The 23212-nt window shown below is 49.9% G+C and overlaps 6 non-coding genes across 6 annotated transcripts; 3 read left to right on the forward strand and 3 right to left on the reverse strand.

Moving 5' to 3' along the window:
* Positions 1-4079: 4079 nt before the first annotated feature.
* On the forward strand, positions 4080-4162 carry TRNAL-UAA (transfer RNA leucine (anticodon UAA)). The gene has a single exon. It is a non-coding gene; the product is annotated as a tRNA-Leu (tRNA).
* Positions 4163-5176: 1014 nt separating this feature from the next.
* Positions 5177-5249, reverse strand: TRNAQ-CUG (transfer RNA glutamine (anticodon CUG)). The gene has a single exon. It is a non-coding gene; the product is annotated as a tRNA-Gln (tRNA).
* Positions 5250-6559: 1310 nt separating this feature from the next.
* Positions 6560-6767, forward strand: LOC112544587 (small nucleolar RNA U3). Its single transcript, XR_003087932.2, has one exon. It is a non-coding gene; the product is annotated as a small nucleolar RNA U3 (small nucleolar RNA).
* Positions 6768-9069: 2302 nt separating this feature from the next.
* TRNAS-UGA (transfer RNA serine (anticodon UGA)) lies at positions 9070-9151 on the forward strand. The gene has a single exon. It is a non-coding gene; the product is annotated as a tRNA-Ser (tRNA).
* Positions 9152-16204: 7053 nt separating this feature from the next.
* Positions 16205-16277, reverse strand: TRNAF-GAA (transfer RNA phenylalanine (anticodon GAA)). The gene has a single exon. It is a non-coding gene; the product is annotated as a tRNA-Phe (tRNA).
* Positions 16278-22527: 6250 nt separating this feature from the next.
* TRNAL-CAA (transfer RNA leucine (anticodon CAA)) lies at positions 22528-22636 on the reverse strand. The gene is made up of 2 exons: positions 22599-22636; positions 22528-22573 (listed from the first exon to the last, which is right to left on the reverse strand). It is a non-coding gene; the product is annotated as a tRNA-Leu (tRNA).
* Between the last annotated feature and the right edge of the window lie 576 nt (positions 22637-23212).

Here is a 23212-nt window from a genome sequence, read left to right on the forward strand (position 1 = left end):
TGATTTGTTGATTACCAGTCCTGATATGCAAAAGGGAAAAAGGGCAACGGAGCCCCTGTTAAATGCCCTAAGGAAGAAGGGATATAAAGTTTCACAAGAGAAGGCCCAAATATGCACCTTCCTAAGCTATGAGATTGAAAAGGGTATGCGGGCTTTGAGCAAGGATCGAATCCAAGCAACTTCAGGAAATTCTCAAGCCCTTCTTAGCAAATAGATAACGACAGCCTCTACGGCTAGAAACGCAGGCAACCCAAAGATGTTTCACAACATATGAGTGGGGGCCATCCAGAGGAAAAAACATAACAAACAGTTAAAACCTTTCCCTCACACGCCGTTATAATTGGCTTGAGGGCGTGGGGGAAGGTAACTTAAAAGCCACCCAGATGTCAACCAGTAGAAATTGAATGTGAAGATGTAATCACTAAAAACTAAATCTGCCCTAACAAGGAGACACATTCTGCAACATAAATCTCCTTACAGAACATGAGCAAGTGATTCACCCCAGAGCCAGCAGCATAACTCAACTGTTGCAGCCTGGATGTTATGAAAATCATATACTGAAAAGAATTAGGAAGTGTGGGGGCTAACTAGAAAGCCCACTCTCCTTACCAAATTAATGCTAGACAAATCTGTGTAATTAAGAAAAGTCATTTAGCAGGATCAAGACAGATCATAAGAGGAAAAAAAGGGCCCGGTCTGCAATACGAGAGGGAAACTGAACCATGCCACTGTTGGGGAGGGCTAGCAACTCTAAGGTAATTCAAGGGAGTGGAAGGTCACGAGTACCGATGAAGCGCTCTTGTTCTCAGAAAGTTGCAGCTCACTCGCACATGAAAATGGTAAGGAACTAGCTGTAACCTGTTCCCCTAGCAGATCTTAGGCAGTATTTTAAGTTATAATAGGCCACCCCGATGGGGGGGGAGAAATGTTTTCTTGTCTTTCAGATCATCAGAAAGCGCTGGTGCCAGTTGAAGAAAAACAACAACAAAATGCCATGGTTCTGTGTCATGACATGTGTTTGTGTTCTGTCCAAGTTTGTCTTGTGTGTCTTAATTGTAATACGTATTGCAAATGTTGTGAATAGAAAATTGTTTAGGCTAGGAGAATGTTAACAATGTCTCCACAGGTGAACAAAAAGAACTGGAAGGAAGCAAGGAGTACATCACGTGAACAGAAGGATGGGAGGCAGGACTAGCTCCTTCCCACCAGATTAGTTTTGTTTTAATGGCCATTGCTAACTTGCCCTCATTTGGATATCATCAACCAGGACTTTAAGGACAAAATGGAGCCTCCCAGTTGTGCACCATGCCCTGAACAGGCCCCTGTTCCAGAACAAGGACAACTGTCACTGATCCTTACCTTGATGATGTTCCACACTGGTACAGACCAGCTGTGTGCTAGACTGGTTAATCAAATTGGCAAATGCCTGATTAGGCAACGACGGGGCTTAGCAGATACCATCGCAGATTGGTTTGAGCCTGGTAACCCTATCAGCAACACTTATGTCATAGCCCAGAAATTGTATGAGAATCCAGACTTGTAAATGCAGTAATATCCAGTGCCCGTAAAGGCCTACACACCAGCCAAGCTAATCAATTGATCCTAAATAGTTTGAAGGATCTGTCCAGCTCTGTAGACCTAACCTGATGTTTGGACCAGAAGCTAATTGGATTGGAAGTAAAATAAAGAAATTAGAAGGCCAGTATTGAAGAATAAGGTAAGCTTTAGCCACTACCACTTAGTTCTTATGGTGGTGAGTCCCCAATCTCCCCTGTGCCTACCCATGGGAGTAGGGAAAGAGAGAATCCATGAGGACCCAAAGGCCCACCTGGACAGGGCATAGTACAACCATTTGTTTTTGGTCCCTCTGAGGATTCCTCACTCAGATCAGATCAGAATGGTAACCTCCCTGCTTGTACCAAAGCAAGGGCATATAGATAGACTAGAAGGCATTGCTTATTCTGAAGGTGTGGGAGCCTCCCTATACCCAGGGATTGTTGTACCCACTTTGATAAGGAAATTTTATGTACCTGCCCATTTAACATCATGACGAATCTGCCTAGGCTTGATGTGGTTGTCATAGAAAAACAAATGAACATCGAGCTGGTCCAAATGAACGGTACCTACTGGTGTTTGACTACCCAGACAGATTACTCCATCCTGCCCCTCTGTATATCCGTCTGTGTGCATAACGGTCCCTCATCAAGCGGCCTAACCGTCAATAGAATGTGGACATATCGCACTTTGGTAGTGGAGATAACTACACATGAGATGCTGAGTGGCACGGCGGAAGTAAGTACCAAGAGGAGGGTTTACTGGCCCTGCAGGCAAAGATCAAGAAGTTGGTGGCCAGTGCCCAAAGATATATCGGGGCTGGCCGTCTGAGGTACACACAGATAGGGAAACACCGTGGACCATGCCAAACACCTATCTCTGCAGCACTCAACCAGGCAGTAGAGGTCAAACCTATAATCATGGGCAGTGCCAGTAAGGCGACGAAATATCTTGGGGATGGATTTGAATAGTGTTTTCCAAATTATGTAGAGAGTTTAGATTTTAACATTTATAATAATGATAGTGCTGTACCAGCACTTCCAGAGTAAATTAAAATCCCTTAAATTGTTGTATTTAACCTAGTAGATTAAGAAGAACCCCAAAGTCAAGAGAAAAGAACTATAGGAGTAAACTGAGGCAGTCCATGGTATCTTGCTAAGGACTGACAAACTCAAATCATTAAGTCAGCCTGAGAATCGTATGCTACAGCAGTAACTGCGACCCTGGTTCCCCTGGCAACCACATGCCAAAAAGGCCTCACTTTGATAAGGCCGGTATCAAGCAACCACGTGGGATTGTTTTTACGGTTTGCTTTATTCCTAGGAAATAACCTTGGTTCCAAAAGAGCTAGCTGGCTTTTGGCTCAGAGAATAAAGACTCTTATGTCCATCAGCGCTGTGAAATGCCAAGAACTGACTGTTAGCCAATGCTTCCCATTGCAAAATGATCCTACCCCGACTGCTGATAAGCCTCTCTCTTCTGGTCCTGCTTTCCCACCTGTTGGACACCAGAAGAATCGAAATATTACAGGGTGATGTGCTAGTAACCTCTCCCCTGCATGATGCTGAACCACGACTGTTTCAAAGAAAAAGAGGAAAACTCTTGTTGTGCTATGTTGGTACACATTCCTGTTTAGTCTTGTTTTGTTGTGATTATATTATGCTTAATGCTCTGTTTTATACCTTGTATAATTGCCTCTATATGTCGCACTGTATTGACTACTGTCAACCGTGAAATGCTTGTACATTACCAAAGATTAGCCAAAGAAGAAACTGATGAGGTATAAGAAAGAGAAAGCCTCTTGAGGGGGGAATTGATGTGTAAAAGGGAAGTCAAATCCCCCGGAGCCATTGATTCCCCTATGAGGGGCACGTACAATATACATACATTGCTAATGCTTAGATATATTTGCTATTTGTATAGGAGTAAGACATGACAAAGGTCAAGGCCTGTCACAGGTAATAACTTATAATAAGGAGACGAGGGGAAGTGAAACCAGTCTTCTGTTAAGTAGAGATATGGATAGATTCCATATCCTTTAAACTTGTGACCGGCTCAAGCAGGAAAGGGAAAAGGGAAGTATGGCTTGCCCATTGTTCAGCAAAAGTGAATGAATATAACACAGCTGTAACTGCAAAGTCAGCAAGTAGGCACTGTATTTAACCTCATTTGGAAAATTAACCTGACCTATAGGAATGCTAAATGTCAAAGATGAAGTAACCTATCATGTTAAGGCACCTAAACCAGGAAAGATGTGAACCCTATAAAAACCCCTGCCTATGAGATGTTGGTCGTCGGCTCTGATTTGAACATTGAGTTCCTTAGCCGTACCTTGGTTGCAACCAATAAACTTGAGTTGGACCCAGCCTGAAAGTGTGACTCTCTTCTTGGGGTAAATCAGACTAGCCTCCAAGGGGACGAAACCAGCAATTTATGCAACAGGGATGGGCCAGGAAGATGCTCTGAGAGCGAGTCCCTGGACTATTTGGAAAGAGAACTTGCACACATCTAGCCTTTCTTCTGTCACCAGAATGGCCGAGTGGTTAAGGCGTTGGATTTAAGGTCCAATAGACGTTTGTCTGTGTGGGTTCAAACCCCACTCCTGATAGCTTCCTGTTTTGTACAGACATTCATCTGGATGGTGATTTGCCCTGCTATGAGGGCAGAGGACTGGACTTTGTTTCTGAAGGTCCCTTTGGCTATGTTTGGCGGCATCTTGCCATGTGCAAGAGTATCCATGGCAGTGTGGATGCTCTCCTGTGCAAGAAAGCTCGGATGGCCATTTTAGCTATAGGGCAAGAAACCCTTGTCCCGCATCCACACTGCCCTCTTGCGCAAGAGGACTTACACCTGTTAGAAAAGAGCAGTGAGGAGTGGTGTGAGGGTGTTGCTAGCAGCAGTGAGTACTAGGAGGTGTCCTGTCACCTGGGCTCCATGTAGGGCTGCCAGATGGTTTCTACAAAAATACCAGACACACTTGACATGACACCACAATTGACATTATTGTTATTATTTAGAAAATACCGGACATTTCTATTTCTATTTTCTCAGATTGTTTCCTGAACAGAAAGCTCAAATACTGGACTGTCTAGTTCAAAACTGGACACCTGGCAACTCAGCTCCATGTCAGCAGGGAAATGCAGTCCAACACCTCCCTCCATATGCTGGCCCACCTTGTGCCTGCTGCTGGGGCTGCCTCCCCCCACATCAGTGGGGCCTCCTGCCCCTGTGCTGCTGCAGCAACTGCCAGTCTGCCTGCACCTAGGCCTGGCAGCCATGTCTTCTGGGGGCAAGAGCAGGGAGAACGGCGCCTTCCTAGCCCAGCACAGCCCCCTCATCCCATCGCTGAGGGAACTTTCCCCCAATGCCAGTCCCATGCTCAAGGGCTTTGTAAAAGGGCCAGGCCAAAGTAGCTCCCCCCTTGCACCTACTGAGCGTCTGCCCTGTCACCAGACAGACCCTGCTCTGCTCCAGCCCCCTCGCTCTGTCTGAGTCACTCCTGGAGTTGGTGGGACTAGACAGCTGCTGTCCTATGGGATGTGGCATTTCTTGGGGAACCATTTCTCATGGGGAAAAAAGCAAGCCAAAGGTACCAATCAACCCTCAGAAGGTCACAGTTCTATACCCCAGGTGGGACTTGAACCCTCACCCCCTGGCTCCAGAGGCTAGTGCCTTGTCCATTAGGCCACTGGGGCCAGACAAGAAACAAGGAGATGGGACAGAAATTCTCTGTCCCAAAGGCTCACCCCTCACAATGGCTGGGCAGACACGTCCCTCCTCTCTACTCCAGCAGACACGTCTGCAGTCCCTGGCAGGGAGGCAGCTGGGCAGGTCATGGCAGAGCTGAGCCCGGGCTGGCAGCAGTGCAGGCTGGTCAGCCACAGCCCTGGGAGAGCAGCTGGGGGGCTCGGCTGGGGGGCGACAGGCCCGTGTGCTCTGCTGCTCACTGGCGAGCTGGCTGCCCAAGTGCCCACACAGACGCTTCTTCAATCCCCACCCCCCTCAGCCGCCCACCCCCAGCGTCTTCCAGCACAGCCTGCCCCCCCCCCCCCCACAGGGCTTCGATAGGGGCCTCTGTCCCAGGGAGAATGGGGAGTCCCCGCCCCAGGAACCCACCCATCCTCCTGCTACTCCCAAGAGCAGAGGATTCACCCGACACAAGTAAGTGCCTCTATCCCCCCTGACCCCGGCTGCTGGGTTCCCTTCTGTTTTGCTGCCTGGCCCCAGGTAAGGTCACATGAGACTGCTCATATCACCCCCTCAGCACGGAGCCCTGGGCAGCTGCCCTGCTCGCTCAGGTCTCAGGCTGGCAGGGCCTGCAGGGATACTGGGTTTGAATAACAAGGTGTTGGAGCAGCTATTAAAAGGCTTCTTCCTTGGCAGGGTCATTGTGCTTGTGGATTGGCTATTTCTTGGATGACTGGTGCTTGCACATGCAGCTGGGCTTTAGCAAATCAGAACGATGCAAGTCGTGAGCAACCCAGAGCCTCTGGAAATGGGAGTGGAGTAAAAAGTACAATATTGTCTAAAAAAATAAAATAACTTGAATAAAAATCAAAGTGTGACAAAAATAAATTACTTGAGTAAAGTACAAACAACTGAAAAAGGTCTTGAGTAGTGTGAGCAAGTATTTCTACTTAGTTATTTTCCACCTCTGCCCGGCAGGCAGGGGTTCCTGGCCCCTTGCTGGTCTGCAGACTGGCAGTTTGTTACCACTGGCTTAGAGGAGCCCCAGGATCTGCAGTTTCAGGAAGAAACAGCAGGAGATTTTGATTGGCTGCCAGGTGCTCCACATGCTAATTAGGAGGCGTGTTTCTGTAAACAGGGACACAGAGCATATTCTAATATGCAGATTTCTAAACCTGGTAGAGTGTGTTTGAATGGGACAAGCATTTTGCTGGGATTATTTCTGTTCTTTAATTTTCTAAGTGTTGTGTGAAAACATTCCTCATGAGGAGAAAGTGAATGCACATGAGTGTGGGTGTGTAGTGAGCAGGGACCTACTAAGACTGTACTTTCAGAGATTGTTTTTAAAGTTGGTAGCTAGAAAAATGTACTTGAAAGTGGTTGGTCTTACTAGCTATGAGAATGAATCACAATGTTCTCTTCTGAGCATGAAGCAAGCAGATAGTGTTGTTTTAATGTAATTGCTGTTGGTGATTGTTCCTTTTTTCCTGTTGGGAAGCTGGAGGAAGAGAGCACAGGCTGAGTGCTTGGCTACTGTCAAAAAGTTCTAAGTTAGTTTTGAAGTTGAAAGGAGCAGGGATTTCACTTTATCGTCCTGTTCTGGCTTTTCTTGAGTTCCTGGTTTTACATGTGCTACTATGGTCCTGATCCTGATGTTTTCATGCTGTTCTCTCACCTGCTTTTGGGTCTTTTTCCATGTGCTTCTCACACTGGGTTTAGCCAGCCCCTTGGATCTGCTTCACGCCTTGTCCCTCATCTGTTCCCTAGCGGCCCTGGGGGAGACAGAGACCCTGGGGGAGACAGATACTAGCTGCAGCCAGGTGTTAATTATCCCTTGGGGTACTGTCTTTCTCCCATAACATGTAGCTAAGATATTTGTTAGTAACTGGCAGACGCTGTGGGGGCCCACCCCCAAACAAGCGCCCACAAACTCAATATTGGTTCACAAGACGAAACTCACCCTGCTCCTGGAGCGGGAACACTGACGAGCAGTGAGGCCCCTCCCTGGCAGCACCGAGCAGTGAGAGCTGAGTGAAGGGGGAGGCAGGAGCAGGGGAGAAGGCTCCATGACTGTGTGAGAGGGAGGCTCTGCTCTGGCCAGTGAGGAATTGTTGCCTCTCCGAGGTGCCCAGGCCTGGTGGGTCATTTCCCCAGGTTACTGAGTGGGGGCTGGAGCCAGTTCTGGGTTGTCTCCTTCAACAACTAGCTGGGCTAGTGCTGAGTGCGCCACAGAGCTTCCTGCAGCTGGGGAGGGAGAGGCTGGGAAGGGAACTCTAAGTAACCTGTTGGGTCACAGCTGCCATAACATCTTTCAGTGATGACAGAGCAATACTTGGTCGTTTTCCTGGAAAAAGTCAGAGCTCTTGTGCAAAAAGGCTTATTCCTCATAGAAAGAGGAATAACTCTTGCACAAAAAGCCCTCTCTTCTGATGAGCTGTAAATTTACTTGTGCAAAAACACGCTCATAAGCTGTGTCTAGACTGGCATGATTTTCCGGAAATGCTTTTAATGGAAAAGGTTTCCATTAAAACCATTTTTGGAACAGAGCATCTAGATTGGCATGGACGCTTTTGCGCAAAAGCACTTTTTGCAGAAAAGCGTCCCTGGCCAATCTAGACGCGCTTTTGCGCAAAAAAGCCCCGATCGCCATTTTCGCGATTGGGGCTTTTTTGCAGAAAATAAATCTCATCTGTCTACACTGGCCCTTTTGCACAAAAGTTTTGCGGAAAAGGGACTTTTGCCCAAACGGGAGCATCATAGTATTTCCGCAAAAAGCACTGATTTCTTACAGTAGGAAGTCAGTGCTTTTGCGGAAATTCAAGCGGCCAGTGTAGACAGTTGGAGCTGGCAAGTTTTTCCGGAAAAGCGGCTGATTTCCGGAATAAGTGGCCAGTCTAGACACAGCCATAGTGCAGATGCTCCAAGGCCATGTCTACACTGCAGGCTTTTTGAACAAGAACACCTGTTCTTGCCCCAAAACTTGCAGAGCATCTACACTGCATGAGCGTTCTCTCCCCTGTGGCTACGTCTACACTGGCATGATTTTCCGCAAGACCGCTTTTGCGGAAGAGTTCTTCTGCACAAACTCTTCCAGACAAGAGCATCTACACTGGCATGTACCTTTGCGCAAGAGATGTGTGTTTTTGCACAAGAGCACCCATGCCAGTGTAGACACTCTCTTGTGCAAGAAAGCTCTGATGGCCATTTTAACAACAGGGCTTTCTTGCACAAGAAATTCATGTTGCCTGTCTACACTGGCCTCTTGCGCAAGAACAGTTGCACAAAAGGGCTTATTTCTGAGTGGGAGCATCATAGTTCTTGCGCAAGAAGCACTGATTTCACACATTAGAACGTCAGTGTCCTTGCGCAAGAACTCCACACCAGTGTAGACAGGCAGCAAGTGTTGGACTTAAAAGAAGTACTAAGGATCTTTTTCAGAGGGATAAGGCAACACGCCACATTTACTGAACACACATAGAATAATCAATACTTATGATATGCATATGATATATATATATATGTCACTCCTGCACTCACACACACACAGGCTGGCTGTGCCTACGTTGGCACCCTTTTCTGGAAAAGGGATGCTAATGAGACCAGTGAATCTATGGCCCTGTCTGTACAGCAGGGACAGCAACACTCACAGGCCCACAGGAGGGGGCTGGTTTGATGCGTCACTCCATGGCCCAGCAATGAGCCCCCAGGCTCCCCCTGTTCTCGGGGAGCCAGGTTTGCTGTGTGAATTCGGTGGGGGAGGTGATGTCAGGTCTGGGCACTGGGATTAGTTACCAGTTTCCCTGGCCCTGGGGCACTACTCACTTCATAGCTGTGATGGCCGAGTGGTTAAGGCGTTGGACTTGAAATCCAATAGGGTTTCCCTGTGCAGGTTCAAATCCTGTTCACAGTGAGGTCTGTGTTTTGACCACACCCCTAAGCAGACAACAAGTTGCACAACCCCGAGCTACTCTCTCCATCCCCAGTCAATCCCTTTCTGCGCCTTTCCGAGAGAGACACGGGGCATGGTGCCTCATTATGGGTCCCTGAGCTCTAGGGAAACTCTCAGCTCCTGCAGCCTCTGCCCCTTGCCCAGCACCCCATGGCTCAGCCCTACCCCATGGTGCTGCCCTGCTCTAGTGTGTGATAGGAGCTGAGTGAGAGGATGGAGCGTCTGGGCCTGCCCCCAAAGGTCCATCCATGAAGGGCAGAAATGTTGGGGATATGATGTGAGTCACTCTTCCCGAGGTGCACAGCCCCCTCCCCCCCCCCCCCGTGTTGGGAGCAAAGGGTCTAGAGAAGTATTGGGGGGGGGGGGTCTTGTTCCCTGCTCTTGCTCTGCCTTGGGCAAAGAATTAGTAACAGAATATTTGTCCAAGTTTATGTACTGAAAAAAACTGACAAGAATGTTTCTGTGGGGTAGTGGTTATCGTGTTTGCTTACTGTGCAAAAGGCTCCTGGTTCAAAGCCAAGCAAAAAGTGGGAACAGGGGGTTCTGCTGCTATTTGTGGCTCCCCAGGTAAACACAGCCCCTGCTGCTTGGGGATAAGCCCAACTCCCAGGCTGAGTAAAGCAACGAACAACAGGAGCCCTGTCCTAGAAAGGGAGGGGCCAGTGTGTCTGAGTGCATGGCCCAGACAGACAGCCCCAGGGTGCAAGGGCAGAGCTGCTGGACATCTCTAGTGGTCCTGAGGCCAGGGAGGGGGCACATGGGTGTTAACAACATGCTCATGTGGTGCCATGTTCCAGCCAGGCCAACAGGGAGTGTTTCTTGTGGCGTCACCTGATTTCCCCCCAACTGTAGCCCTTGTACCTGCCCAGATAGGGGCCCAGGGCCAGGGGAAAGCAGGAAGAGTCCCAGGCTGCAGCTCAGCTCCCCTTTCCTCCTGCAGGGCAGCTTGGGATGACAGCTCTAAGCAAACCCATCAACTTCAAGTTATTAGCCCCTATTAGCACCTGCCAAAGCCTGGGATGGTACCAGGGACCTTTAGAGCTTCAGTCTAACACTCTCCCCACTGAGCTACTTTGGCTGTTGCAAAAGGCTTCTCTGGCCTGTAATTCTCTGTCCGGGATGTTTGGCAGCCGGGCCACATGTCGTCATGCCCTGCCCAGGAAGGCCAGACTGGCCTTTCCACAGCGCCCCTCCCCCACAGCCAGAGCCAAGGTTCCCTCTAAGCCAGGCCTGGGCAATACAGGCCAGTGGGCTGGATCCAGCCCATGAAGCCACCCAACATGGTAGCAAGAAGCCTCAGGCAGATTCCCTGCTCGCCCTGCCCCCATGCACAGCTGAGAGAAGGGGCTGCTGGGCCCTTTGTGTCTCTCAGCTGTAGAGGAAAAGGCTTCATGCCTGGTCCCTGCTCCCAGCTTGTTTGTGGCCAATGGGAGCTGCCTGCCTGAAGCCCTGGCCAGTCCCCACAAGCTCTTATTCACCCAGGGGTATGACCTGTACCCCCTGTACCCCCTGCCCAGGGAAGGGGCTGCCTGAGAAATGTGTTTGGCTGCTGGGAGTGTCTCTCAGCCAGAGCCTGCCTCTGGCACCCCAGCCCCTCCCTTCCCTTCCCTTCCCTTCCCTTCCCTTCGCCCACTGGCCCTCCCTGTGATGGAAAAGGGCAAAGACTTGGCAGATTTCATTAATACAGAGGAGGCTGGTTTCCCTGACTAGGAATCAAACCCAGGCCTTAGTAGTGAAAGTGCTGAATCCTAGCCACTAGACCAGGGGTCTCCAAACTTTTCAGCCCGAGGGCCGCATTAACTATCAAACAGCAGTTCGGGGGCCGACTACACACTTGAGGTCCAAATAAAAAACAATCAAAACATGGATGTTGTTTTTAATTATTTATTTAATATTATTTTATTCAGTTATTATTTAATAACACATTGATACACTACACATGAACACCTGTATTAGTGTGAATGGTGAAATTGTTTCCTGGATGCCAAAATAGCAGACATTTCTGGCTTTAGATTTGTTGTCCCTAACATCAACAGTGACCTGAGATTATCATCGGACAAGTTTGTTCTCAAATTGTTCTTCACGTATTTCATTCTTGAAAATGTTTGTTCACACAGGTATGTTGTTCCAAAGATTGAAAGGTTGCTTTTAATGTTTCCTCTTCAGAATATTTGAAAAATTCTTACTAAACTAACGACATTCCCAATACTTTAAACACACTGATAAGTAATTACGCGAAGGAAATTATCACTAAATAAAATAGAGTGCAACATGTTTCGAAATCAGACGCTAATTGACACCAACACCTCCTCATCGCAACAGTCAACCGCAACTGGCAAACTGTGATCAAAATAATCAAGTCTTGAACCAGCAGCAAACCATTTAAAAACTCCGCCACTAGATGGCGTTATATCATCTCATTGACTGTGAACGGAAGTAGAAAAAGTAAGCAGCATATAAGGTTTTGCAATGTAATGATCGGTTGGAAAACATAACGCACTACTGCGTGCCTCTATTTTAATTCGGTAAAAACATAACGTCCACGTAAGCGGCGGCTGATCTTGGCAGGATACACGTAAATTTCCGTAATTTTTTTTCTGTAGACAAAAAGGTCTCCACGGGCCGGATGAGAGGGCCTCGCGGGCCGCATCCGGCCCGCGGGCCGTAGTTTGGAGACCCCTGCACTAGACCATCAGGGACACATGAACATGGGTCTCTCCTTAACTACCCTAACCTTTCACAGGCCACTTTCTGTCCCCTTCAGGACAAGGCTCCATTTTCCATTGGCCAGTGGGGACAAGAACAGAAACCAAACAGAACATCAGAACAGCCAGACGGGGCCATGCCAGTTGCCAAACTAGCCCAGGATCCTGTCTCACAACAGCAGCCAATTTCATTGTCCCGAGGGAATTCTCACACAGACAGTTATTAAATGATCCCTCCCGTCATCCATTCCCAGCTTCTGGAATACACCAGCTAGGGACACCTGCCCTGTCCATCGTGGTTAAATGCCATTGATTATAGCTGCCAGGGATCCCAAAGTTGAGTAGCTCTGCATTAAGGCTGTGTCTGCACAGGTAGGAATAAGAGATCCTCCGGAAAAGGGCTTTATTCTGGAGGATCGCGCCAGTCTAGATGCTTTTTTTCCGGCTTTTCCCCAAGCCGGAAAAAAAGCGGCGGACATGTTTATTTAAATCTGCGGGGGATATTTAAATCCCCTGCGGATTTCCCTATCCTGACTTACCTGATTTGCATGGCTGTTCTGTTTTTAGGGGCCAGTGTAGACACAGCCTAAGGGTTCTTATTAATGTCAAGAACCTCAAGCAAAGTATAACCAGAGTGTGATGGAACTGGAAAGGAAAATGTTTACACTAGAAGGAATTTTTTCCAAGGAGCACTTGGAGTTGAGACAAGGACCAGTTGATCTGCAGTCAAAGACTCTACCATTGAGCTACACCCCCATGGAAGTTAGCATCAGCAGCCAGTGTTGGGAACTGGGCAGGGAACAAGAGGCTTTTGTGTAACACACAACCCAGGTGCTACCCTTGGGCTTGGTCTGCACACTGAGCAGACGGGTGGGAGGGGTCTGATGCTGTCACATATGCAGGGCAAGTCACTCACCTGGCCCCTGGGAGGGGCGGGGGATTTGTATATTTTAGGAAGGGTCCTGAGTCCTGCCTTCCAGTCACGCACCTTGGCAGAAAGACCAATGGCCCCTGCACAAAGTGCATTGTGGGAATAAGAGTTGGGGCAGCAGGAAAGGGGCCGGCCCCTCAGTACCAGGGCACAGGCAGGGGAAGATGGGAGTGAATCCTGCTACCTCTGCCATGGCTTGGCCCAGGAGGGCTGGGGTCTAGCAGCTTTTCACCCCAGCTTTGTGGGAGGCCAAGTAGGAAGGGGCCTCTTGAGGCTCATAGCCCCCTGGCCTGCTATGTCTGTGGAAAGGGGGGGAAGAGGACACAGGGTGCATGGATCCCACTCGTTCCAGCAGAAAATGAAACAGGCTGAGCATTTTGCAGAGAACAGGCCAGAGCCCTTCTCCTGTCCCTAGAGAGATGGAAATGGGGCCGTTCCATGTGGGGAAAGAAGTGGGTGTACTGGGAGTGGGGTTCGAGTTCAAACCTCTCCACAGACCAGAACCCCCCATTAGGGGCAAGAAAGAGCCTTGAGTCAAGCAGTGGAGAACACTTGGCTCCTGTTATGCTGTGATGGGATATTAGGAAACTTCTCACAGGCAGCCTGTCTAGCTCAGTTGGTAGAGCATGAGGCTCTTAATCTCAGGGGCATGGGTTCAAGCCCTATGCTGGGCAGTGCCCTTCCTTAACTCACATTCTCAGCCTATGAGCACTTGGCTCTCAATTTTCACCAGGGTTTTAGAAAGAAAAAGTCTAGTCCTGGCGTCCAGCTTTAGTAGAACCAAAGAGAGAACCAACTGCAATTTCCATCTTCTGAGGAGAAGGGAAGAGGATTTTCTTCTCCTCAGTTCTAGCCACATCAGCCCAGGGAGGAGAAAAAATAACCCTCCGCCCGCTGATTGTCCCCCGTCAGCTTCTGTAGCTTCACCTCCTTCCAGCAAATTGAAGAAGGCCAGGTGCCCTCCTGGGGACTCCAACCCAAACCCTAGGACCAAGGGATTTACAAGCCAGATGATCAATGTTTGCTGCACTTCTCCCTCCCCCAAACTATGCCAAACCTCAAAGGTAAATTCTACAGCCCCAGCGGCTGGGGGAGATGTGCATGTCAGAGCCTCTGCCCACTGAGCTGTGGCCTTCTGTGCCCAAGGAGCCAGATGCCGCCAGGGCTGGAGGGAAATGGAGAATGGCTGCACTTTGGGAGTCAAAGGTGTTGTCTAGGACCATAGAGTAGAACAGTTTCACCAAACTCCCTGAGGAGGGCACCATGGCTCAGTTGGCTTTTCCTGATCCAGCAGTTCCATGGGTGCCCAGGGTAAACCTCTTCTGTTTCCCAGGAGGACCTAGGAAAATGTGAGCTGCCACCGCACATGAAGCCCTCGCTGCTGCCAGAGCCACTCCCTGTGCTCAGCGGCCGGCTGCTAGCATGTGCAGGCTGGGATACTGTGCGCAGGCAGCCTGCACGTGCAGGATATGATGTAGTGCACTGTGAGCGGAATGGCGTGGCTCCATTCCCGCCTCCCTTCCTGCGCTGATCCAGTGGTCGAAAGGGGCTGCGGCTGCTGCCGACAGGGAAGAAGCTGGGAGGGGAGGTGCTGGCAGCAAGAGATTCCGGCTGCCTCTTTTCCGTGGGTCTCACTGCGCCATGCCGGCCGCCAGCCACCTTGACTGAACCTCAGACCAGCTGGACTAGCCAGCTCACATCACAGTGAGTTGTTAGTGGCCCCGTCAGAGAAAAGCCCTTGGCAGCTGCAGCTGTGTGAGGCACCTTTCTTGAAAGGGCCACTTGTGAGTTACACTTTTGCTGGTCGGCTAGCTCAGTTGGTTAGCGTGTGGTGCTAATAACACCAAGGTCATGGGTTCAAGCCCCATGCTGGCCACAGGGTTGTTTGGTTTGTTGACTTGCCCTCATTTTGCCTCCTGCTAGGGACAGGGAAACAGAAGCAGGTAAAAGGCTCAGGTGTTTGCAGGACTCAGGCCAGAGAACTAGCAGGAGAAGGTTCCAACCTGCACAGACCCAGTGGCTGAAAGGGCCTCGTCCTGGCTGGCTTCCCCCAATAGCAGGGAAAACTCTTCTCTTCCCTCCATTGTCCCCAGTGGGGAGACCTGTTGCCCAAATTCCTGCTGTAGCAGTGGCTGCCCTAAGGCTCCCTGCAGGGGGCAGGCTCCCCAGCACAAGGCACAGAGGGAGACTCAATAGCTGTGTCTAGATTGGCCAGTTTTTCTGGAAAATCAGCCACTTTTCCAGAAAAACTTGCCAGCCTTCTACATTGGCCGCTTGAATTTCCACAAAAGCACTGACTCCCTACTGTAAGAAATCAGTGCTTCTTGCGGAAATACTATGCTGCTCCCGTTTGGGCAAAAGTCCCTTTTGCGAAAAACTTTTGCGCAAAAGGGCCAGTGTAGACAGTTGAGATTTGTTTTGTGCAAAGAAGCCCAGATTGAGAAAATGGCGATCGGGGCTTTTTTTGCACAAAAGTGCGTCTAGATTGGCCACGGATGCTTTTCCGCAAAAAGTGCTTTTGCAGAAAAGCGTCCGTGCCAATCTAGACGCTGTTTTCCGAAAATGCTTTTAACAGAAAACTTTTCCATTAAAAGCATTTCCAGAAAATCATTCCAGTCTAGACGTAGCCCCAGCATGAGGTAAGAAATTGTCTCTCATGAACCTAAGGGGAAAGAAGGCAAAGCAGTGGAAGTGGGAGGATTTTGCAGCCAAACATTAGCAGGTCCCACTGAGATTTGAGCTTGGCTTGCAGGACTCCCAGGCCCAAGTGCTGCTCCTTACACCATGGGACCTATATCTATAAATCATGGCTGTTGCTGAGACTGTAAATAAGCAAAGGTATTTTTCTTGTTCCCATAATAGAAGAACTAAGGATGCGCCATGATATTAGCAGGTTGAAAACAAACAAAAGGAAGTATTTCTTCACACAACGCACAGTCAACCTGTGGAACTCCTTGCCAGAGGATGTTGTGAAGACCAGGACTATAAGGGCATGTGTATACTTGGAAACTATTTTGAAATTGCTTAAATCAACATAATAACTTCCAGTCTAAGAAAATAGAAATAGTGTGTCCTCAGTATGGGGAAGCCTCAGATTTAGTCCGAGGCAGGCTCTGTTAATGTTAATTTCTGGGGGCATGGAATTAAAAACAGAGACGCAAGGCTGGGAGCAGCTGAAGCCAAGAGCCCTGTTCTACTGTGTCAACAATCTCTGAGGTGACATGAAATCCCCTCTCCCATTTCTAACCCTGAAATATCATCAACTTTATTATGTCATTCCCAGCCTCTTGATACAGCCTTTGAACTCTGACTGCAGATATTGGCCTGCCAGAGATGTAGAGATGCCAAAACAGACTAAGCCATGTTGACTAAGGCTTCTGCCAAAGCCCGGGATTGAACCAGGGACCTTTAGATCTTCAGTCTAACACTCTCCCAACTGAGCTACTTTGGCAACTGCTGCAAGTTTTCTGAGACCCATGCTTCTCTCAGGCATATTTTTCTCTCAGCAGAATACAAGAGAGATGCTGATGCCAGTGGACCTGCAAGGCAAGATGAGTTTTGCCTGCCCCCCTCAGCCTGACTTGCACTTGGCCCCATTCATGCCTCTCTTCCCGGGGTGTCCCAGTGGCTGAAAGTGAATGCGGCTGCCACTGGAGGGAAGAAGATGGGTGGGGATCTGTGTTCCCTCTGAGGGTACGTCTAGACTACCGGGTTTTGTCGACAGAAGTTTTGTCGACAGTATCTGTCGACAAAACTTCTGTCGACAAAGAGCGTCCAGACACATTGAGTTCTGTCGACAAAGCAAGCTGCTTTGTCAACAGAACCCTGTAGTCTAGACGCAACCCTACAGGCAATAACACCTTCTGTCGACAGAACTCTGTCGACAGAAGGCGTTATGCCTCGTAAAATGAGGTATACCAGCGTCGACAAAACTGCTGAGTTCTGTCGACGTTATGTCGACAGAACTCAGCGGTAGTGTAGACGCTGGTATAGTTTTGTCGACAAAAGTCCACTTTTGTCGACAAAACTCAGTAGTCTAGACACACCCTGAGATTTTCCATCCATGGGCGGAGTGAGTTTCATAATGTGCACCACTAGTGAGGTCGTTTGGGCTTGTGCGGATGTGTGCTACTGTGGTACCCGCCAGTTACTCACAAACAGCTTAGCTAAATATAGCTTGATAATTTTATAGAAGAAAAAATACTGAAACAAGGGATGTCATTCCTGGCCACTTGGTACAGCCTTCGAACTATGCAGGGCTAGGTCTGCACTGGGAGGTTTTTGCACAAGAAATCCTGAAACCGGCCCCTTCTCCTGTCAGTGGAGAGATGGAAATGGGGCCATTCCTTGTGGGGAAAGAAGTGAGTGTGTCAGGAGGGGGATTTGAGCTCAAACTTCCCCACAGATCAGAACCCCCCACTGGAGGCAAGAACGAGCCAAGTCAGGCAGTTGAGAGCGCTTGGCTCCTGCTACCCTGTGATGGGATATGAAAAACTTTTGCGTAGCCAGCCTGGCTAGCTCAGTTAGCAAAACAACATAAAGCTCTTAATCTCAAGATCATGGATTCAAGCCCCATGCTGGGCGATGCCCTTCTTTAACTCACATTCTCAGTCCACAAGCAATTCACTCTCAGCTTTCAACAGGGTTTTAGAAAGAAAAAGTCTAGTCCTGGGGTCCAGCTCCAGTAGAACCAGATAGAGAACAAACTGCAATTTCCAATTTCCATATTCTGAGGAGAAGGGAAGAGGATTTTCTTCTCCTCAGTTCTAGCTACATCAGCCCAGGGGGGAGAAAAAATAACCCTCCGCCCGCTGATTGTCCCCCGTTAGCTTCTGTAGCTTCACCTCCTTCCACAGCAGCTCCAGCTTTGAGCTACAAATCTCAAGGGGCTGGTGAGGAAATGAGGAGCTGGCAGCTCGGGTTAGTGGCTTCCCTGAGAACAAGAGGTGGAGTGTTCACAAGGTGCATTCCCCTCCCCTGCAGAACAGGGTGTTAGAAAGCGCCAGGAACAGAACAGTCAGACAAGTTCCATCAGCCCTAAAGTGTGTTTCTGTGGTGTAGTGGTTATCACATTTGCCTAACACGCAAAAGGTCTGTGGTTTAAAGCCAGGCAGAAACACAGGGTCTGCTCTTATTGCTGCTCCCCTGGGTGCCCAGGTAGTAAAGCTGCTGCTGACCAGCCTGTGCCTGGGATGAGCCCAACTCCCACGTGACAGAGAGGGGTGATGTTAGCTGAGAATGCTCCTTGGTGCCAGCCTCGGGAAGGGAGATGAGTCAGGCCAGGCAGCTGCTGGAGGCTTGTGGCTTGGCCTCCCCTGCCCTGGGAGGCTGGTGTATTGGGCTGGCTCTGCCTGCTGCCTCCCTTGTGTGACTTGCCCAGTGTAACAGGCCAAATGTCAGAAAAACCTCTTCCAAAAAAAGTAGAAGAAAAAGCTGCAGAAATTGGGTTTTGAAATTTGCATAGCTTTTCCCAGAAGAGCAGTGCAGTGTAGACATAGCCTGAGTGTTGCTCAGCACTAGTAGAGACAGGGAGGGACAAAACGGTCTAACGGCACCTGCAGCATTTCAGAACAACCCCCAGTCCCAACCCCAAGAACCAGCTCTTCCCTTCACCCTCACTGGGGTCTGTTGGGAACTGTCTGAACTCAACCCCACCCCAGTTTCACCCTAAAGATTGCCTGGTCTGTAAAAGGTGCCCTGGAAATGAGAAAGCAGCTAACATGACACTCATGGGACTTGAACCCACAATCTTCAAATGACTTACTAGGTTCATATTAACTATTGCAGCTTAAAAGTCCAACATGTTTTCCATTGCACCACAGAGAGTGCTGAACTTGATATCTCCACTCTCTAAAGCAGGGGGCTGGACTTGATGGCCTTCTGAGGTCTCTTCCAGCTCTACAGTTCTATGATTCTATGACTCTCTGCTTTGCAGCACGGCAATCCCAAGACTTGGTTCTGCAGGCTCCAGTTTCCCCTCTTCTGTTTCTTTTCAGCTCCCTGCAAACTGCCTCCCAGCTATGGGTGAGGCTGAGTGTGTGTGAAACCAGCTGCACTTTGGATGATTTTGTTAATTGTTTAAAAAGCCTCAGGCACCTCTTCTGCCTGGAGAGGTTTCTGTAATAGACACCTAGTGTGACATCACCCTGGGGTTTTACCCCTTTAATCTCACCCAGAGACTCCTGACAAGTCTCCTGTGTCCATCTCCACCTCAGGCCAAGTGTTCGCATGTTTCATATCTAAGGAAACTCCTCCTCCCTTTTTCCTGCCAGTCCTTCCCAAGCAAGCTATACCCTTCTGTGCCAATATTCCAATAAAGTGTATTATCCCACCAAGTCCCTGTGATACCAACTTCCTGCTTATTACCCATAGTCCTGTGTGTCTATACCAGCATCTAAGGGTACGTCTAGCCTACCGCGTTTTGTCGACGGAAGTTTTGTCGACAGATACTGTCGACAAAACTTCCGTCGACAAAGAGCGTCCAGACACATTGAGTTCTGTCGACAAAGCAAGCTGCTTTGTCGACAGAACTCCATAGTCTGGACGCAACGTTACATGCAATAACACCTTCTGTCGACAGAATTCTGTCGACAGAAGTCGTTATGCCTCGTAAAATGAGGTATACCAGCGTCGACAAAACTGCTGAGTTCTGTCGACATTATGTCGACAGAACTCAGAGGTAGTGTAGACGCTGGTATAGTTTTGTCGACAAAAGTCCACTTTTGTCGACAAAACTAGGTAGTCTAGACACACCCTAAGACACAGATTAGATTTTGCTTCCCAGTGGTCCCATGACGCTCCTTTATCTCTGCTGTTACAGCCCCTGCTCTCTCCCATTTCTGGCCCATATCCCAGGTGTCCATGTTGTTCACTTACCTGTGGGCTTTGGTCACCTGCCCCCATCAAACCTAGTTTAAAGCCTCCTCACTAGGTTAGCCAGTCTGCACCCAAATACTCTTCCCTTCCTTGACAGGTGAACCCTATCCCTGCCGAGCAGCCCTTCCTGCTACAGCATCCCTGCCCATTGAGCTGTAGCTTTCTGTGCCCAGGGGGCCAGACACTGCCTGGGCTCGATGGCTGTGGGGAATGGGGAACGGCTGCACTTTGGGAGTCAAAAGTGTTGTGTGGAAACATAAAGAGCCATTTTAAAAAGACTTTGGAGGAAGGTACTATGGTTCAGTTGGCAAAAGCACCTACCTCCTAAACAGGAGATCGTGGGTTCAAGTCCCAGTGGTGCCTTTCTAGGACACAGAAGAGGCCTCCCCTGGCCACCCATGGAACTGCTGGTTCAGGAAAAGGCTGATTGGGGAGGAGTCTTGGGAAGAAAGAAACCACAAACCTGGAGCTGCTGCTGTGACTGGTGCTGGCAGGCAGGGCTCTGACTGCACTTGGTGAGACAGGAAACCCAGCTCTCCACATCCTTGTGACTTAGTGAGTCAGGGCCATGAGGGTGCAACCTCTTCACCTCCTGCAGCCATGGAGAGTCAGGGTCTGTGGGTGTCAGGAGGAGCTTCTCACCTGGGGGGGGGGGGAGAAGAAGTGGCTTGTGGTTTCCTTCTTCTCCACTCAGCCTTTTCCTGAACCAGCAGTTCCATGGGTGGCAAGGGGAGGCCTCTTCTGTGTCCCAGAAGGGCATAAGTAAATGTGAGCAAAGGCTGTTTATTAGTCAAGTGCTTTAGCCAGCTCTAAATTGTTCTACTGTATGGTCCCAGATAACACCATTCCCTCACAAAGTTCGTTCATTCCCCATTTCCCTCCTGCCTTCCCACCCTGGGGGTGTCTGGCTCCCTGGGCACAGAAGGCTACAGCTCAGTGGGCAGAGGCTCTGACATGCACATCTCCCCCAGCCGCTGGGACTGTGGAGTCACCTTTGAGGTTCTGCAGGGTTGTGGGAGGGAGAAATGCAGCAAACTTTGATTTTCTGGCTTGTAAACCCCTTGGTCTCAGGGTTTAGGTTGGAGTCCCCAGGTGGGGGCCCGGCCTCCTTCAGTTTGGTCCCTTCCTGAGAGCACAAAATAGACAACAGAGAATTCCTTTGCCCTGCAGCAATCTCTGTTGACCAAAGGGTTAGCAGCCGAATATTTGCTCAAGTTTAAGTGCAGCAGCAGAAAACATTTTTATATGTGTTTCTGTGGTTTAGGGGTTATCACATTTGCCTAACACACAACAGATGCCTGGTTCAAAGCCAGGCAGAAACACAGCGTCTTCTCTCATTGCGGTTGCCCTGGGTGCCCACAAGGCAGTTCCAGGGCCTGCCACCTGGTACAGGGTTTGGCAGCATGTGTGCTGGTTTTCAGGAGCATGTGGAAGACAGCTCAGGAGGTTAGGCTGAGATAGGAGGACGCGGAGGGGGGGCCTAAGACTTCTCAGTGGTGCCTTGCCTGAGACCAGGTCATTGCAGCCACGCAGTCCAGGGCCCACCCTCCAAGTGCCACTACTGTGGCTGTCACCTTTGGGGCAAGTGGATACAAAGCCACATAATGTCCCACCTCATGCCCAGACACCAGCCATCCCATTCCCCTCACTTTCTTCTCACCCAGCACCCCCTGCTTGCTTTGTTCCTGCTCCCCCACCCTGCTCCTTTATCCACGTTCCTTCTGCACCCTTTCTCCTGGCCACACACGGCTCCTTGGCGCTTCTCAAGACAGGCCCTGCAAAGAGCCGCCAGGAGGAGGAACCAGCCCTTGGAGCTCAGCTTGCACCGGATCTGGTAGTTTCTCACCACATCTCACCGGGGAAGAGGTGACTTGTTCTCCTTCCTTCTGACCTTACGTCTCCGTTCCCTTCAAAAGTCTCTGCTGCCTCGGGACCCGCCTCCTCAGGGCGCTGCCCCTCTGTCCCTGGGCTGGGAGCGGGAGACTCCACAGTCTCTGCACTTGGGCTGAGAAGTCACAAGGGGACTCGTCTGTTGACGGCGTTAGTCAGCCCAATGGCCAGCCGGATCCATTCTGTAGCGCTGCTCGAGAGGGAGCTTTACAAGTGCCCAGTGTCCTTTGGTATTTTCTGGGGCTCTGTGTAGGGGATTGGGCTGGGCCATCTTTTCCACGGGAAATGCCTCTTCTTTGGAACAGCAGCTCCCAGGAGTTCATGGAACTTCTTCTTCTCCGCTTGGGAAAGGGACGACTCAGGGGGGATGGGAAAGATATTTGTGCTGTGAAAACAGCAGGGCCCCCAGGGAAACTGGTAAATAATCCCAGTGCCCAGGCCTGATGTTACCTGCCCCCACACAATGCACACGGCAAACCTGACTCCCCGAGCATAGGGCGAGTCTGGAGGCTCGTTGCTGGGACGTGGTGTGAAGCAGCAAACCAGCCTCCTCCTGTGGGGCCTGTGAGTGTTGCTGAACCTGGGCCCCTGCACCTGGGGAAAGGCAAACGAAAGGTCTGGGGGCCACACACAGACCCCGCTGGGCTGAGCAGGAAGTGGCTGGCACTTTGCTTTGTCTTTGCCTGGCTCCTCAGACCACTGGTCTGGATGGTGCGTTACAGACGTCGGAATAATGGAATTGCTGTGTAGACGCTCCCATTGTTATTGCAGAGTAATGGCCGTTATGCCCAAGGAACGCTGCTGTGTAGATGCAGCCTAAGAGAAATGCTTTCATGAGCATGTGGGAGGAGCAAGGGCTCCTACAATGTCAGGAGAAATGGGGAAATGAGGTCACCTCTCTAGACATAAAAGAGATGATATAAGACAAGAGGATGTGTCAGGAGTGGGATTTGAACCCACGCCTCCATTTGGAGACCAGAACACCCAACTAAGTGAAAGACAGGTCCTTGAGTCTGGCACCTTAGACCACTCGGCCATCCTGACACCTATGCAGAGACTGCTAATGGCAGTTTTCTTACATGTGTGAGTTGCTCGGGGAGGCAGCAGGAGAGCCTCTCTTTCCCCATCTAACAGCCGCTCTACAGCCCAGCTGGGTTTATCCACACTCACCCTCATCTAACGTTGTGAGGTGTTTAGCAGGGAGCTGACAAGAAACAGAAGAGGAGAAAACTCTGGCCGGCAGAACTGAGGCTTGGGATTCTCCTGTGCCAGGGAGTCTGTGTCAGTGCTTGGGGATCCTGAGCTGGGTGTCTCCTGGGCTTGTTGGCTCCAGACCAGGGGTGTCTCTTCTGCAGGGCGATGCTTGTTCCCGGGGCTAACGCTTATCTCTGGGACACACTTTGTGCAGGGACCATTGGTCTTTGTGCCACAGTATGTGTGTGGGAGTGAGGAACCTGCCTCAAATAGACACGTATCCGCCCCCCGCAGTGTTCTGCTTGAGACCCTGGAGCTCTGGCTTTGACTGGTGCCTGGCACGTGGGGAATTAGATCGAGGGGGAGATTTCTAGAGCCCCACAACAGCTGCTGCTCACATGCACATGTGCACATCTGTCTGCGGTT

This window comes from Pelodiscus sinensis, chromosome 19 (assembly GCF_052426305.1).
Source record: "Pelodiscus sinensis isolate ZL-2025 chromosome 19, ASM5242630v1, whole genome shotgun sequence".
Taxonomy (NCBI): domain Eukaryota; kingdom Metazoa; phylum Chordata; order Testudines; family Trionychidae; genus Pelodiscus; species Pelodiscus sinensis.